Source organism: Cheilinus undulatus, linkage group 20 (assembly GCF_018320785.1).
Source record: "Cheilinus undulatus linkage group 20, ASM1832078v1, whole genome shotgun sequence".
Classification (NCBI taxonomy): Eukaryota; Metazoa; Chordata; class Actinopteri; order Labriformes; family Labridae; genus Cheilinus; species Cheilinus undulatus.
Window position 1 is genome coordinate 33,530,091 of NC_054884.1, and position 18,697 is coordinate 33,548,787.

The window sequence follows — 18,697 nt, forward strand, 5'->3', positions numbered from 1 at the left end:
GGATCTTTGATGCTCCTTCCAGGAGAAGATTAGGGGAGATTTTATAAATGTAAATCACATTTCTACCTACATCACAGCTGCTGAAATATATCCTTACTGCTAAAGCTGCTGCTAAGTTATGTGCTAAGCTGTCTGTATCCCCTTTATAGTGATGTTTCCTCCCTTTTCGGTGTCTTCATCATTGGATACATACGTCGCACGCATCTAGATTTAAGATCGTTTACTCATTCTCCATGTTTATGGAGTGTGCTCACATGTGTTCTTGCTGTCGTCTTCCTTGCGTGTGAGCAGTTCCATTCCTCTGCGTGGCTCAAACTCCCCTCTCTGAGCGTTAGGGAGTTGGTGCCCCTGCGCCTTGGGAGTGGAAACCCCAAAGAGTTTGCTCAGTGATTGAGGAAATGTTTGGCCCGGAGAGTTTTGCTCCCCTCTGAGGTGTTTGTTGGCCAAGGCTGATCCTGACAACCCTCGTGGGAGCGCGCTCAGTAGGCCTCTTCAAAGAGACCCAGTTCCCAGAGCAGGAAGTCCAGCCCTGCGCTGCTGGGAAACAAGACGAGGCAGACAGGAAGGAAGGTAATCCACGAACACACAATAGTCGCTACTGTCCATACATGCACGCACACACACGTAAAGCCATATCCGATCAGTCCCTCCTGACACCCACAAAAACTGGTATTCTTGGACCCCACAGACATTTAGCGTGATTTATCTCCTGTTTTCTGCTGTTTAATAGCCAAGGTGATCACAAGCAGCTCAGTGTGGATGATTCTGGTTTCCTGTGGTGAAGCCTTGTGTGCATGCAACTAGGGCTGGATAATATGGACCAAATATCACATCTCCATATGCCTTAGGTGAGTACTGATACATAATATAATATTATATAATTGTTGTCACAATATCAGAGTTACAAACTTTGATGAGATTCTGGTAAAAATCAAATAACACTAAAACATGTTTGATAAAAAAGCAACAAAAATGGAACTCAATATTCAGCTTTTTTTAATCTCTAATAATCAAAACTTTATAGCTTTCAGTCATGTGACCATATGGAGGCCTGTTGGAGAAAAAAACTTAGAAGAGTGGCAGCTATCACTAAACTCTATGTGCTGCTGAAAAATGTGACAGAAAAGGGAGATTTTTCCTGATTAGCTACACAATTCAGATTAATCATTGTATGAAAGGCATGTTTTACAACTCTAATTATGAATAAAGAAATATTGATTGACATTTAGAAAAGTGGGTGGAACTGGCACAAAGGGGAAACTCTCACTGTTACTAACGTACACTGGTGCACAGTCATGTTGGAACAGGAAAGGGTCATCCCCAAACTGTTCCCACAAAGTTGGGAGCATGGAATTGTCCAAAATCTCTTGGTATGCTGAAGCATTCAGAGTTCCTTTCACTGGAACTAACTGCTTTACACCACTGCATCCAATGCTTTGCATTAAACTTGGTGATGTATGGCTTGGATGCAGCTGCTCGGCCATGGAAACCCATTCCATGAAGCTCTCTATGCACTGTTCTTGAGCGAATCTGAAGGCCACATGAAGTTTGGAGGTCTGTAGCAATTGACTCTGCAGAAAGTAGCCGACCTCTGCGCACTATGCGCCTCAGCATCTGCTGACCCCGCTCCATCATTTTACGTGGCCTACCACTTCATGGCTGAGTTGCTGTCATTCCCAATGGCTTCTACTTTGTTATAATTCCACTGAGAGTTGACTGTGGAATATTTAGGAGTGAGGAAATTTCACGACTGGACTTGTTGCACAGGTGGCATCCTATCACAGTACCATGCTGGAATTCACTGAGCTCCTGAGAGCGAGCCATTCTTTCACAAATGTTCGTAGAAACAGTCTGCATGCCTAGGTGCTTGATTTTATACACCTGTGGCCATGGAAGTGACTGGAACACCTGATTTAAATTATTTGGATGGGTGAGTGAATACCTTTGGCAATATAGTGTATTTGTTCAGTATAAACAGTGTTTAAGGGTCTGCCTGCAATTTTTGATTATTAAGAAATACTAATAACCCGATACTTGGTGTATAAGATTGCGTTGCACCTACTTAGTTTGATCCGCCTAAAGCAGTGGTTCTCAACTGGTCAGGCATCAGGACCCAACATCTCCCCCTCAAGAGAAATCCCGACCCACATCAATGATTTCCAAATGTTTTTGAGGAAAACTTTTGCTGTTTGGATCCTAAATGAAAGAAACTATTGAACAAAGACAGCTGAAACAAGCGTATTAAAAAAAAGCACTTCATTACTGAAGGCTTTGCATGCTAACATCCTACTCCATTTTCCTGCGACAGCTTGGAGATTTGGTAATATCTCTAAGAATTTCCTTGTTTTTCTGGGAAAACCAGCTTTATTATCCAACAAAAAAAGAGAAAAATAGGTAGAAATCTTAAGACAAATACTAAAATTTACACGTCATAGGAAAACCTAAAAAATATACACATGAATTTACTGTTATAGCCTGAGTGCCACACCTTTTCTCATCTCATATATGCGCGACCCACTTGAAAGAGCCTCGCGACCCACTTTCAGGCCCTGACCCACCAGGTGAGAACCACTGGTCTAAAGGTCTCGGCGCATTAAGGACAAGGCAAATAAAAGGCATGAAAATACAAATAATTCAGAGATGAATTTTGACGCACTTTTCTTTGCACATCAGGAGCGACATGATTGAAATTATAATAAATTATAGTGAATTATGCAGACTCTAAAAATCAGTTATGATGTGAAAGTCTCAGGGGCATGTTTTCTTCTGCCCTTGGATAAATAGTGATATATTGGAGCGGAAGATAAAAGTAGTTTCTGCCTTTCTGTCCTCCGGTCTGTGTGTATGGGCACTTTGACACACTTGGCCTCTTTGTTTTTGCTGCCTCTTTTCATCCAAGTCGGCTGGGCGGAGGGACTGGCTTTACGTTCAGTCTTTGTGCTACATAGTGTGAATAATAGTATTAATTGGCTCAGCTGTTCGTGTTACAGACTGGTCAGAGGAGAGATTTCAGTAAGTTGATTGATCTGATGGATTTTTACTAAATTATAAACACTCCTAAATGAACTAAAATGATAGAATAGTTATTTTCATTTAGACTAAAACTTTCTGATTATCTTGAGATCAATAAGCGTACTACCATTCATGGTTCTAACTAGGGAGAATCTTTTTACTTAGAATTCTACCTGGCATCTATTTGCTTAAATAAACATGAGCATAAACAATACCGATATATACTAGTGGTTCTCAACTGGTGGTCCAGGACTTAAAAGTGGGTCGCCATTATGGCAGGAAGTCTCTGATGTATGGAAGCCCTCAGCTGGCACAAACCCACAAGTCTTATTTAAGTTCTTATTTGCTGTGACAAGTGAATTTTCATCATTTTCTTAAGATCTTGATTACTCATTATTTTTGGATAATATGTGTATTCCTTGAGATAAATAAAAAAAAATATCCACATATTATCTTGGTCAAATGCAGTAATGTATGCATGCATGCCCTCCCAGCTCACCTGTAATGATGGGATTTTTTTAACATTTTTGTCCCAGCTTTATTGATTCATATGTTGTCCATCTAAACTCCAAACTGTAACAGTTTGCATGAGATAAAGTCAAGTGGTTGAAATTTTTGTTTAAATTTGAGCCACAAATTCTCACTTAGGATGTTGTGGTGAGACTAGACCAGATGAGAACCACTGACACAGAAGATACTTTGTTTCCTGATATTCCTTTTAAAACATTTGGATGTATCGCCCATCCCTCTGATTTTTCCAAAGGTCAGAGAAAAGCTCAGCATGCAGCTCTTTGGCTAGAACTTTGCAGAACAACCTGAAATTTGGTATGGCCTATCAAATATGATGGATGGGAGGTTACTCTTTAAAGGTAGATTGATTTATTTACCTCAAGCAAAAGTTAAAAGAGGACTTCAGTTGCACAATTTTGGACACAATTGAATGTCTCAGATTGTTCTTCATGGAAACATTGTTGCATCCTGCTGCTGAGCTGCAGGAAAAGATGGATGACCATCATTTTATGGACTTCAGCACAAGACAAACACCCTGGTTTGAGGTCAAAAAGTGCTTCTGTGTTGAGTTTGTGTTCATGGAAATCATGAAAGCCACAAATCCAATTACAGTCTGAAACAACAAAGTGACAAAGTATCTGTTCTGTGAGTGAAGGCTTGGGCTTATTTCAGCTGTTCCACCTTCAAACCACTAGAGAGCAGCCTTCAATTGATTTTCCATGGGTGAGGTATTAAGTCACGCCGCGGCTCCCAGCGCTCTGAGATTGTGGCTGGAGCTGAAGTCTGAAGTCGGTGCCAATGAAATCAGTAGCCTGGCTCGGATTATACACTGTGTGGTAATAGTGTGGCAGCAGGGAAATTAGTTTCTGCGGTCTGGTGTCGCTGAGGTAAACTCTCGATGTTTTCATTGTTATAACACGAGCCAGCATGGAAGCTGAAAAAGCCATAATGAAAGACAAGACAACATGTTTGGGGTCAGTTCACTGAGAATTGAGAAACTTCATTCTTTCAGTGAAGAACAAGGAGAACAATTTGTTCTTCAAACCACCACATGCTGTCAGAGTTCACTGTCATGTTAAGTACTGCAAATGTTTTTCTTTCATTTGAAAACCACCGCAATAGAAAAGGGTAATATTGTTCTAGTAATGGTACTTCAGGAGATATGTCCACTTTTTGTTCTAATTCAACAGTTTAACTGAAAAGCAGGGCTTTCTTTTTCCTCTGTTGAAAATATTTTGTTGTGGCATCCAGAAATGTACTTTCTATCATGCATTCAACTGTTTTAATCTTTTGTCACATCCTGTAGCTTCTCCATACACAAAAAAAACAATATAGGTAAGAAGATTTGGCCACACCTGTTAGTTTTAATTCAGGTGTTTCAGTCAGACCTGTTGGCACAGGTGTGTAAAATCAAACAACTAAGCCATCTTCCTATGCAAACATTTGTGTTTCTCAATGCGTCGTTCTGAGGAGCTCAGTGACTTTCAGCGTGGTACTGTGATGCATGCCAGCTTTGCAGTAAGACAGTTTGTGAAATTTCACCCCTCCTGGATATTCCACAGTCAACTTTTAGAGCTATTATAAGAAAGTGGAAGCGTTCAGGAACAACAGCAACTCAGCCACAAAGCAGAAGACCACATAGAAATCACAGAGCAGGTCAATGTCTGCTAAGGCGTATGTATGGTGTGTAAAAGTCATTAAGCAGCCTCACATTACCAAGTCCAATTCCGAGCATCAAGTGTAAAGCATACCGACTCTAGACTGTGGAGCAGTGGAAACATGTTCTGTTTGGTGGGTACCGGGAGAACCTTACCTGCCTGACTGCATTGTGCCAACTGTGACATCGGTGGAGGAGGGATAATGGTATGGCGCTGTTTTTCAGGGTTTGGGCTAGACCCCTTATCTCCAGTGAAGGCCAATCTTAAAGACCCTGTAAAGTGAAAATGAATCTATATTTAGGTTTGTTGTATGATAGGTCACAGTGTTATGAACCCCTAAATCAAATTTCAGTCAACTAAAACACCTCTAAGTTTATGAAATTAAGTTTAAAAACCATGAAAAATGAGGCACACCAGGATGGTGTGGGCGTGACTGTTGAATAAATTAAAGCTCATGACATCATGAGCCCACATATTGGCTCCGCCCACATGAAACCAAGACAGGAAAGAGGTGAAACACGTTCTAACAGTCCAAATCCAGAATTTAGACACATGTAGACCACAGTGTTTTGGATTTCACTTTACAGGGTCCTTAAAGGGATATTTCAGTATTTTTGAAGTTGAGTTGCATGAGGTATATAGCAGTAGAAGTGGCATTAGCCTCCAGTGATTTCAGTCAGCACCTCTCCTTTAAGAAGGACTCGCTGGTTGTACCGGCTAGGAAGCTAGGCTATACAGCGTAACAGTGGGGTAAAGTTTGTCCGCGGAATTTAGCAAGTTTTTTGTAAAAATGGGCCACAAAACAATGTTGGCTCAAACGTACGCACTATTGAAAACTTTTGAAGCATTCTATTTCTTACCCGGAAATATTTTGCAATGCAAGCTTTGGCAACCAGTTAGGTGCTCTTGCATTGCAAAACAGTGACAGAACACAGAGGCTTTCTGGGTATAAAATAAAGCAGTGCACACTGAAATAACTGGAGGTCACTGCTACAGCGAAGGACCTCATATGGCCCAACCTCAAAAGTACTGAAATATCCCTGTAATGTTTTTGCATACTAAGACGTTTTCAATCAATCAATCTTTCTTTGTATAGCGCCATTTCATAACCAGAGTCATCTCAGGATAATAAAGACCAGTATTAATCACCATGAGCACAGTACTTGCTGTCTTGAGCCCTGTTAGAGTGGCAACTGTAGAGAATCTGTTCTTTTGTTGGAAGCTCTGAAGAAAGACAAGAGAGGGATCGGTCTCTAGTCAACAGCATTTATTCTGGTCACAGGTAAAGCATGTCCTCAGCGCTGAGGACTCAGAAAAGTGAGCCTCGATACACAAAAGAGATGAACACTTATCTTCTTGGGCTGCATCCCATACATTGGGTTGGTCTTTAAGCGGTCCAGTTCATACTGGTCTAGTGCCCTCTTCTATCATGGGCTGCGCCAACCTTGACAGCCCACATGTATTCACTCCTTTATGTATTAAAATAGTGTGTGTGTGTGTGTTGGTTTCAAGACGTGTAGCTAACGAGCAGTGGAGGAGGCACAGTTTTAGTAGATACAGATATCTCCTGTTATTCAGAAACATCCTGTGCTCATTCTGTGCTCCTGAAGATTATAAAGCAGCATTGTTTTAGAATACAGGATCTGCAGCATTATACAATAACTTCACAGTGAACAGGGTAAATACAAAAGCAAAAATCCAGATATCCTTCACAGCATAAACCTTCCCTATTAAAGGGCAGGAATTTTGAGCTGACCAGACTCGTGCTGACATCCCTCTACCTAAGCTGCACTGAGCAGAGGGCGATGCTGTGCCTCTAACTTTGTGGCAACAGTTTGGTGGAAGGTCCTTTTCTATTCCAACATGACTGTGCCCCCGTGCACAAAGCAAGGACTATAAAGACATGGGCTGTTTTCGAATTGGCCTACTGCATACTCTTGCCAAACGCAGTATGCAGTATGTATTGCACACTGCGCACTGCGTTCGACAGTAGTATGCAGTATGACTGCCAGTCGGACATTATTGTGTAGTATGTTTGGCCCAGTTTAGCTGGTTTCTGGTACACAGATACGTCATACCTGGTCAATCGCAAATGATGCTACAGTGTTTTCCACTCCTTTACGTACAGAAAAAAAATCTGGGAAGTGTTTTTATTTGATTTTTCTGGATTTTTATAGCCATTGTTTTTAGCTTAGCATGTATAGTGCTGTGAAAGGACACACTTGACAGCACCTTTCCAGCCATTACCAGCCATAACGGCAAAACAAAAACAACAGTGACCCTATTACAACTCATTTTTCTATAGTACATGTTAAAAAGGTAAAGATAAAAGGTAATGGCACTTTATGTAATCTTAGCTTCTCCGGTGAAAGTTTTGCCGCTCTCTGCCATAACGAACTCTGACCCTGCGCTTTGCATTGTGGGTAACAGTAGGCAAAGCAGACTGGTCCGATGCATACTGTAAAATTTTCCCGAATCAGTACGTCGTCCGGGTATTTTTGGCACACTGCAACTTTCGCATTTGTTCGCATACTGCATACTACATTTTGGGCATATCAGTACGCCCTGCTAGTATAGTAGGCGAATTCGAAAAAAGCCATGGTTTGATGAGTTCAGTGTGGAAGATTGGCCTGCACAGAACCTTGGCCTTAACCTCATCAAGCATTTGGAGTGAACTGGAAAGGAGAATGCCAAGCCTTCTCGTCCAACATCAGTGCCTGACCTCATAAATCCTCAGAATGAATGGACACAAATTTCCACAAAACTACTCCAAAATCTTGTAGAAAGATTAGAGGCTGTAGGGTCTTGCATGTCTTGTTGCATTTATGAAATTAAACATCCCCAAAACAAAGATTGTCGCAGTTTAATCAGGACTGGCTTAAAGTTTGACAAGTTCAGACGTTTCTAGAAAATATTTAACCAGGAGTATGGCTACTGCTTGTTGCACATACTGTACTCTGAATTTTGTTACGGATATATGGATAGATTCCTGACAAAACTTTGTCACAGTTCACCCTGCTCATCAGGATAATCTGGTGCACCTGAGTTTGTCACTCCAGCTGATGGCTGTTGGTAATCAGCACAACTGTGAGCCTAAATGTGAAGGTTTGGTCATGTCTTCTTCACCCAAATGGCCAAAAAGTCATTTTAACTGACCAGTCGACTCGCTCTGCCTTCCTTAGACCTCCCTGCTCGTGCTGTGGTTTTCCTTAAGAATGATCCTAAGCCTGGATAGAGAAATTGTGCTGTAAACCAGCTTTAACCTCCACAGTAATCTCTGAAAATCTCACTGCTCGAGGGAAAACTGTAAACAACCCACACAATGCGAAATGATGAGAGGCCAGAGCTGTGGAGAGCGATAATATTCCCTCACAATAGTAGGAAACTATTGCCAACACCTGATTCCAATCATATGTCATCATCTGTGATTATTAGCACCTGTGGGTGTCCCCCTTCCCCCTCCCTCACTCACATACCCACACGTGCATTATTGCTGATATACTCGCAGAAAATATGAACGATCATCAGATATTTTCAGAAAATCCCAGGTCTTGGTATAATGTCGGAACAGAAATGGTTTCAGTGATGGATCGGTCTGTCAGTCAAACATCCAGATATTTTATATTCATATCTGAGCCAAGAGTTTGTAACAGAGCCATTAGTAAAAATGCTGAGAGCTGCACTGTTGGAGCCAGGAACTACTTTTTCTTCAGAGAAGGCTCATTAGTTGCTGCTGTCTTCTGTATTTCCACCATTTATTAATTGATTAACACCAGTTTAATTTGCTGGTTTGTCCAACATGCTGAGTGTGAGGTGAGGTAATGGATTTTATGAGCTTCTCAGGTTGGTTGTTGAATAATTGCTCTGACCTGAGGTGAGTTTGTACCAATGAAGTTCACATGCAGCAGAGCTCCAGAGACCAAAACGCTTTCTCCATATAGCTCAAGCAGATGCAGTTGGATATTATGCCACATTTTTACATATATTCTATCTAAATATCCACTATTTCAAAATATTGTTGGTGCTTGGTTGGAGCTCCTTTTTCACAAATTACTTCAAATTACTTTTCTCGTGTCATGGAGCCAATCAGTCCGTGGCACTGCTGGGGTGTTATGAAGCTCAGGTTGCACTGATAGCAGCTTTAAGCTCGTCTATACAATCATACCATGGTCAACAGACCAGTTAATGGTAGTTTTAGCTTCACTGCAGGCTGGTGCCAAGTCCTGCTGGAAAAGGAAATCAGAAGCTGTTTCTCAAAGTCCAGGATCCCTCCTCTCAGGAAGGATTCTCCCAAGTCAGGTCCCTCAGAGTCCTCCCTGGTAACTCTTGAACATACATTTGGAATAGGCTAGCGAGTGTGCCTGATTACGTCATAGGAGGGGTCACCCACATATTGAGGATCCTAAGCATTGGAACAGTCTTCCAGCAACAGTCAATGACGCAGTATCCTCCAAAAAAGGCCGTTCCAGGATCCTTCCTTGGTTTTGAGAGACAGGCAGGATCTCCTTAAAGCTGGTAAGAAGGCTGACAGCGTTGATTCTGGACTTGATAAAGACCAGTGGACCAACCGCAGAAGATGACAAGGCACCTCAAACCATGACTGACTGTGGAAACTAAAAACACTGGACTTCAAGCACCTTGGATTCTATGCCTCTCTGATCTTCCTCCAGACTCTGGGACCTCAATTTCCAAATGAAATTCAAAATATACTTTCATCTGAAAACACTTTGGACCACTGAGCAACAGTCCAGTTATTTTTCTCCTTAGCCCAGGTGAGATGCTTATGTCTTTGGTTCAGGAGTGGCTCAACACTAAAAACATGACACTTGTAGCCCATTTCCTGTGTTCGGTGGATCTTGATCCACGGACTCCAGCCTTAGTCCACTCCTTGTGAAGCTCCCTTAAGTTCTTGAATCTGCTTTGTTTGATAATCCTCTGAAGGCTGAGCTCATCCCTGTTGCTTGTGGTCCTTTTCATACCACACTTTTCCCTTCCAGTCAACTTTCCATGAATTCGGGACATTTGTCAGGTCAGCAGTTTTCCACATGGTTGTGGCTGTGTGAACTGAGCCAGAGTGAGGCAATGAAGGCTCAGGAAGCCTTTGCAATTTGGACTTTTATACAATATTTTAATATTTTAAGTAGTTGGATTTCTGTTTTTTGTAAGCTATAAGCTGAAATCATCAAGATAAAACAAGAAAAGTCTTGGAATTTGTGTGATATTCTAATAAATTCTTTAAAATCAGACTCTTCTGTAGCTTTGTCCTCATTCTTTTATTAAGGCTAGGTTTATAAATGAACTGAATCCATTAAATATAGATAAAAGTTTGTGAAAACTTGTATTTTTAATTGTTTTAAATAGGAAGGAGCCCAAAGAGAAGAGATTTTGTCTAACCTAGTGAATGTAGTCAAGGAGGGTGGAACTCTTTAAAGGTTTAGCTCCATCAAGAGTTGGTGGAGACCAAAACAGAGCTAAAAAGAGAAGTTTGGCTGACTCAAACCGACATCTAATGAAGGCTAGTGATAATCTGTGTCAGCTGGGTGTGTATCTAGGTAAATATTTGCTGATGCATTTGCCAAACCTGCATTATGATGTAATACTATGCCAGTATTGTGACCACAGCTGGTTCAAATGGCCCTAAATGACCAAAAATCAGCTAATGAAGGGTTAATTATGAGCTAAATAAATATCACTTTCCCTTGGAGAGAACCTAAACACCACTCTGTTTTTATTTTGACAGGTTTTCACGGTCAGGAGGGCTGGCAGCACACTCCTCCTCTGGCTGAGAATCCCAAAAATCCAGTTCATTCATCAAACCAGCAGTTTCTACGTACGCCAACACTGCTAATGACTTTAGGTAACACTGCTGGCAACTACAGCCTTAAAACCACACCATCAATTCACCTACAGCTCTGAGACTGTTTATATCATCTATTGTGTGAAAAGAACTTGAAGTGACGCCTCAGTTTTCCTTCTTTAAAGTCATGAAGAAAATACGGATTACTGCTTTAACCACCAAAAACATCTTGGGCTCTGTGATTAAACTATGTAAATGATCATTTTGTATTTATTGTATTAAAATCTGAGGTTGAAATTCATCCGCAGGTTGATGTGTTACACGCCAAAAATTCAGTGAGCTCATGGAAGATGATGCAATGAGCAGAAACCGACCAGCAGCAGAGACAGAAACCAGTCTTGTGTATTATCTCCTATCTGTTTATCAGAGAGGCAGCAGATAGGCTTCTATCTCAGTGGAAGTGCGGGTTCTACAACGGTGGAGTAATTTAGCTTTAAAAGAGCCACAAAAGCTCTATAATGATTAAAACAAACGTTGGAAATTGGTCTGGAAACACTTTTTTTTCTGACCTCAAGACTCCATCCACCCATATTTTCCCATCCCTCCCTCTCGTTCCCCTCCCCCGCCTCCCCCTCAGGACAGTAGCAGAGATAAGAGAGCTCCCACAATCCAGTAGGACCCAGGTGAACTTGGGGTCACATGGGGTCACGCTGTCAGACTGGAGAGACTGATGGAGGGCCTTAATCCTGCCGGTGTCACGAAGATGGATCAGATGAAAACACTCACACACCTACACTAACACACCGTCACACACATTCATGCCGCTGTATATTTGGAACTATAAAAACCACGAACATTTCATAACAGAGCGACTTTTTACTCATCTTCCACCTACCCTCCTTTTGATTTCTTCATACTCCAGTCTATTACGTTTCTTTTACACACAAACAGTTTCTGTTTCTCTCTCACACGCATGAAGTGTTAGACTGACAGAAACAGGTTGCAGGCAGGGTGAGGGGAGATGTGACTCATGTCAGGCTCATTTATCAGCAGTCTGTGGTGTGTATGACTGAGCCTGAGTCTTCACTCTCTCGAGATCCTCACACAAGCATTCATACACTTCTACAAAACCAGGGAGAACCGATTCGATCACTAATCCACATTTTTTACAAATAAGAGAAAACAAATTACAGACTACTGAAAAGATCTGGTTCATGTGAATATAAATGATTAACCTTTATTGCTTTTTAGGTGTAGCCATTTATTCTAAAAACTTTATGATAGCAGCAAATCCCATGACAGGACCAAAATAAGGGTGGGCAAATCGTAGGCCTTTCTGACCTGCAGGGCTCCGTTACAGTTCCAGTGCAGGCAGGAAAAAAAATGGTCCAGAACCTGAAAAGTTGGTTCTCATCTGGAACTTGGTTCTTCCTCGGGAACCGTGACATCAACAGTTGGCACTTCATATTCTACGTTGTGTAGACGAGTGGAAACGTGGTCTGCCGATGAGACAAAATATTTGGTTGCGATCTGAGCATCAACAGAATTCCTGGTAAAGCTGGAGAGTAGTACAAGGAAGAGCAAGTTATATGCTAAACTTGTGGAGGAGATAGAGATGGCTGGGTTCACCTGAATGCCACACCAAAACTCAAGAAAATGAAGGAATACCGGGACAGCAGGAGAGACTTGGGCAAAAATGGAGCTGGACGTGGGGATCCATGTCCATCAGGTCCTCCCACTTTGGTTCTTCGTAAACTGGTGTGAATGTGGGTTGATTCACCAGAAAGCACTGAAGCTCTGAGACACCAGAATGCAGTCAAAACCAGAACTCTTTGTTTGAAACCACTGTCAGCGAGACAAGACAAAATGTTGTAGTAGACATACACAGCTCCAGTGCTAACCAAAGTTAGACAGGCTAGTGCTATTGTAGTGTTTCAACAGAGAGAGTGCTGGTAGCCAAAATTCATGCAATTCGCCAATCAGGAGAATGCAGCATCCTCTCTGCTTAAAGGAGCTTTCAGTGTGGCTATTTCCTCCTGTTTTAGTAAAGAAATGTGGTTGAGGTCCAATTAAACTACCGCTTTTCTACAGCAACATTCTAGCTTTAATTTTTGTGATGTAGCCATTGTATACAGTACAACTCAACCCTAACCATAACTATCATGAAAAGCTTTCAGTTTGGCTCTCTGTTTTTGTTTAAATGAAGAAATGTGGTCCAGGTTAGGTCAGGTATTGGAGCATATGTTGGTTTGGCACTTCGCCACATCAACCTTGGTCCTGTACTGCTCTGGCCTCCTGATGGCCATCCTGGCCTGTGCCAGGCCTATGCCCCATCTCACAAGGTATCCTCCCACCTGCCCCTCCATAACCCGGCATCTTGACCAGCTCACTGGGTCCTGGGCCCCCAGTGAGCTGGCTCAGGCTCGGGAATGTGTGCCAGGTATCTGTAAAAGTGCAGCTTTAGACACACAGTCACAGCCAACGATACACAAATATGCACCGAAGAGAGGTTCAGGTCCAGCTCTTATAAAACTGCCGCTGTGGCTACATCTGAGCTAATCACTCCACCAGCAGCCGTTGTACATGCCGAATCACATTACAAGCCCCCCTCCCCTTATGATTGCAAACTCAAGCTGTACCACAGTACTACAGGAAGAGACAAAGCTAACAATATTGAACATTTGAACCACAAACTGTAGCCACTCCATTTTACCCTCTAGAAGCCCTCCATTATGGCGTTGTAATGACGCTAACCATGCCTTCAGAGCACTTACAGCGGCTTTTCTAGCCAGCCTTTAACTTGGGTGATTTTCCAGGGTCTGTAAAGATTAAATGTACACCTGTAACTATGATACTGAACATCTTTACCAATTTTTTATCCATTTTTCTTTCGTTTCTGTGGCTAGCCGCTAATGTTATTCACCTAGTGTTTTGTCACATGGGCCAAAACAACCAATGGCAGGCTGTTCCATCGTCGCATTATGCTTTGCTAAACTGCACATCTGTTTGCTCCCAGAGCTATTCAGGACACGACCTGAATAGCTCATAATGGAGAGAAAGAGAGCCTGCGCTGTAGAGCTGTGAAAAAATATCAATACGGCAATATATCGCGATACTTTGACATCCAATACAATATCGATACTTCAACTCTTAATATCGATTTTTTGGTAAAAAATAAAAATTCATGTTTTAGCTGAGTTGTTAGTAAAATATGACCTGCTCACAGGTTTGTGTGAGCACAAACAGCGAGTTAAAGAATGGAAATGTCGTTTGCAAGCTCTGTCTTGCTGCCATGAAATATAGCGGGAACACCACCGACGTATTGTGTGATTTACATATACATCATCTCTATATTTTTCTTAGTTAACTGTGTAGAATATCGCAATATATTACAATATCATGATATCCTGATATATCGTGATACTATCATATCATGACCCAAGTATCGTGATGCGTATCGTATCGTGAGGTTCTTGCCAATACTCACCCCTACTGTGATGTAGCCCTCTGTGTTACTACAGATGCTGCTTTGAATAATGGCACAAATTCAGCCAATTCAAAGAAGCGCAGCAACTGTTTATGTAATTTTTGAAGACTTTTGGGTTGACGTTTTACAAGTTTTTAAGACAATAAGTTCAGGTTACAAGGGTTTAGAGGGCTGAAAGGGTTTACAAAGAAATGTGGTCCAGATCTGGAGGCAGCCATTGCTATCAGTTTGTAGTAAAACTAATTCTCCTCAACTGACGCTGATTAGTCAAGGCCATTTTTGGTTCAAGCACAAACATGTTGGATTGGATGTTGTCAAGATGAGTTATCCTGACAGTCTGGTAAATTTTAGAGATTTGAAGTTCTGATTAGCAGCGCTAACCTTTCAAAACAGATGGATTTACCAGTCTTTAAACCAATGGGTATTTCTTTTTGTCTTTCCTTTGGAAAAATCTACTCACCTACATCAGATCAGCTGATCTAGTGATGGTGCTTGGACCATAAAAAATTTTAAAGACAACCTCATTGACTGGACTTCTATTAAAGCACTCGCATTGTGTTTTTTCTGTCAGTATGTGGCTAAAAAACTATTGTGTCCAGCCACCCATAATCATTTTGCGTATTGCCAAGCAAAAATTGACTAAACTGATAAGACCAATCCTATGACAACCACTGTAATTCTTTTCTGACACTATCTGACCCGCCTTTATCCTGCTATATACAGAAAAATCTTTAACAGGGTCTTCTGTAACATTTCAAGAATTTCACATAAACTCCTTTTATCTCTTTCATTGCCACACGTGCACATAGACTCGCAGTGACGTATATTTACACAGCACACACACTCTAATTTATACTGACACACAGATGGCCCCTGCTCTGACCACAAATGTAGAGTAACCTCTGCTCCCTGCGGTGCGGCCCCGGCTCAGACTGCCAGTAAAAGCTGGGGATGCTTCATGGCTCAACAATTCGCTGGGTAAATGGAAAGGGGTTTGGTGTGTGACCTCAAACACTCTCCCTTCTGCTGCGCTCCGTCAGACTTTCTCTTTTTTTCTCCCACTTTATCCGAATCCTCATTTCTGTCGCTTCTACTAAGCCTAATTTTCTCTTGGCTTTTTGTATTACCTTTGTTTGCCATTTATGCAAAGATCTTTCCGGTCTGTCTCTGTATTTTCCAGATTCTTCTTGCCTGACTTTGTGCTAAAATGTCAGTTATACCGTCACACCTGAAGACTAAGAAAAGGTTATTTTAGCTGTGAAACTGTCATTAATAGAGCTTAAAAATAAATCCCTACCTCTCAAAAGTCCCCCTTTTGTCTCATTTTTCTTCTGTTCTATCTCTAAATCTTACCTTCTCCATTTCTTCTCTCTCTGAGGTTGTGATCCGTCCTGTCTGAAAGGTCAGGAGTAAAGTGAGGACACACAAAGAAGGAGAACCTCAGCTCAAAACTATGAGCAGTATGAAAAGAACTGTTTTTTCTGTAAAATGTGGTTCAGTGGGTTTATTGGGTAACAGATACGCTGAAAAGGAGTCCAACTTTTTTGGTTGAGCCAAAAGGTTTTAATGGTATTAGAGACATTAGCTCACAGGGAAAAAGTAACCTGCAAAATCTTGGACTAAAATATCATAATACTCATAACTGGGGGGGTAATAATAACTTGCAGTACAGTTAAAAACAGACACGATTCAAATCATGTTAAAAAAATATGATTCTTGTTTTCAACCAGCAGAGGGCACTCTCTGCATCTGGCTTATCTTGTTCAATAGCAGCAAAAGTGGTGTACGAATATGTTAGATGCACAACAAGATATAAGGTTGTGATTTTTTTTTTTAGGTTGTGATTAAGGACACTTTCGCACGTACGCCATTTCGTCTGTATTTTCCCTGCAATTTCCATATACAGCGTCTTCACTGCGATCTACTGGCAAATCGTAGTGCAGAGCAAATTGCTTCCTGTCTAGTCAATTAGAGCAGATCAACTGCCCGCCACTTAGCTTCTGCACTTCGCGGAAGATAAACTGCATGTCTATTTTCAGCGCCAGCCGCTGCCAAACCGCGTCAATTCCAGTCAATAAGGGCACGATCACAGGCCCAGTTGTTTCGAACCATGCCCCCCTTTCCCCACTGGCTTGCTTGCACACTAGCAACATCGATCCATGCCCGGGCCAACTTGCGAATGTACTCAGTCTGAAACAGCAGGTGGCGGTATGCATGTAGCTGGTTTACAACATCACCAAGGAGGAGAAAGAAGAAGAAGCTACCATGGCAACCACTCGGGTCATGACCTGAGGGAAAATTGTTTGTGTTTTAACCTGGCAAAAAGTCCATCCTGCAGCCCTGGATGATTTTAAAATCACTTTTTAAGATGCCAGCAACTTCGCTCTTCATATCTACACTTCTACATGCAGCTCAGAGGGCTGCGTGAATACAGCAAATTTTGAGGTGACAGGAGACTTTTAATGCCTTTGCACCTCCTCTCACTGACTCCAACTTGTGTTTATCTGTAAGGTGAGTCACAACAAACCGTTTATTGACTGGATTCTGATGATTTCTACCCTTTATTGAGGAGAAATGTGAACAGACTGCCGTGCTGTGGAAAACAGTTTAGTTTTTACGTTGAGGTCATAAAGCTGATACGACGCTCTGTCCCGTATCTGGGCGCGGTTGCATTCACATCTTATCTGAACCGTGCCAGAGCCCACTTGAATCGTGCCCGAGGCCACTTCCCCAAGTTTGCATTTACACTTACCATACAATCCGGACTTCGGGCTCATGTGCACTCAGATCCGGGACCGGGCCCCTAGTGTGAAAGCCACCTAAGAAAGCTCAGACAGGAAGTCACAAGCGTAGAATATCCGTTTTTTTTTTTAAAAATACAACACAATGCACAGACTCTTGAGTGTAAATCATCACTGTATCACCATTACATCTCATCCTGCAGCGAGAGCAAAGGGTCAGTACAACAGCGCCACTGATGAGGAAAAGATCATTTTTAAGGACATTTAGTCAAAGAATTTTACGTAAAACCACACATCCTTTGAGTAAACATTAATCTTTTACTTCCGAATGTAGTCACCCAATGGCAGAAAAAGTAATGTCATGGATTTGTACCGGAATGGATGAATAAGCAACCCAAAAGATAAAATAGTCCACTGTTGACAAATTATTCCTGCGGTCAGAGCAAAACCGTGGCGCTGCGGAGCATGGCGCAAGACGTTCTTCAGTTTTATTGGAACCTAAATGACAGATATGAAACCTCCCATACCTTGACCAGGGTGCAGACCAAATACCCAGACTTTAGTCCAACCAAAAGAGGTGCTCTCGGCTTGGACCAAACTGAAACACGGTTCAGTTCCTGCCCAGTGTAAAAGCATTATTTTGAAAGGTTTGGACCTTTATATCATTGACAGGAAATTACAGCATGAGAACCAGAAAAATTGGAAATCCAACACTAAAACAAATGAGACATTTCAGCACATGGAGGGTAGAAGAAACCAAATGTCTTTTCAACATTTAGTTTGTGATTTTATGAACGTTTTATTCAAAAGTCCATAAAAATATGGATCCTTTGCAACTGTTTTGTTGTGATGAAAAATGAAATAATCCTGACTGGCCATTGCAATTCAGCGGTTAATCCCAGACATGTTCTTTAAAATGAATAATTTGACAGCCCTAATTGTATCTAAGTACATCAAAATGGTGTAAAACTCTATGTGACTTTTGCCACAAATAATGAGTCTCCACACAGAAATGCACACAATCAGAACAATCCTTCAGCTCCAGTGTTTGCTGAGATAAAATATTAACAACTGTGTTTGAAATATGGCTCTGAAATTTTATATTGTGTTGCACAAAAGTGAGAAACCTCAAGAGGTGTGAGCGCCTGCACAGCCAACATCCAATCCAGTCCTCCTGTCACCTCAGAGTTAAACAAAGTCCAGCCAGGTGGATTTGGGTGTGTAGCATTACACTCACACACACAGTCATAAAAAAAGCGAGAAAAAAGGAGTTTTCAGATTGGAGAGGACAGCAGGGATCAGGGAAATGGTGCGGGTTAACTTTCCTCTAAAGGGTGTCAAAAAGGGAACTAAATTGGGTGTCAGAAAGCGCTAAGGAGCTGAAATGAGTCGGGGTCCGCTGCTCTCATGTGGGTGGGTGCTGGCTTTATATTTTACAGACAATGTCCCTTTAAAAAGCTGGGCGTCTGGAAAGCCCATTAGATGTGCATAT

At 41.7% G+C, this 18,697-nt stretch overlaps 1 long non-coding RNA gene across 1 annotated transcript; it reads left to right on the top strand.

Annotated features, from left to right (window-relative positions):
• Nucleotides 1–441: 441 nt before the first annotated feature.
• On the top strand, nt 442–11,203 carry LOC121528923. The gene is made up of 3 exons (XR_005993517.1): nt 442–570; nt 731–848; nt 10,921–11,203. It is a non-coding gene; the product is annotated as an uncharacterized LOC121528923 (long non-coding RNA).
• Nucleotides 11,204–18,697: the final 7,494 nt, after the last annotated feature.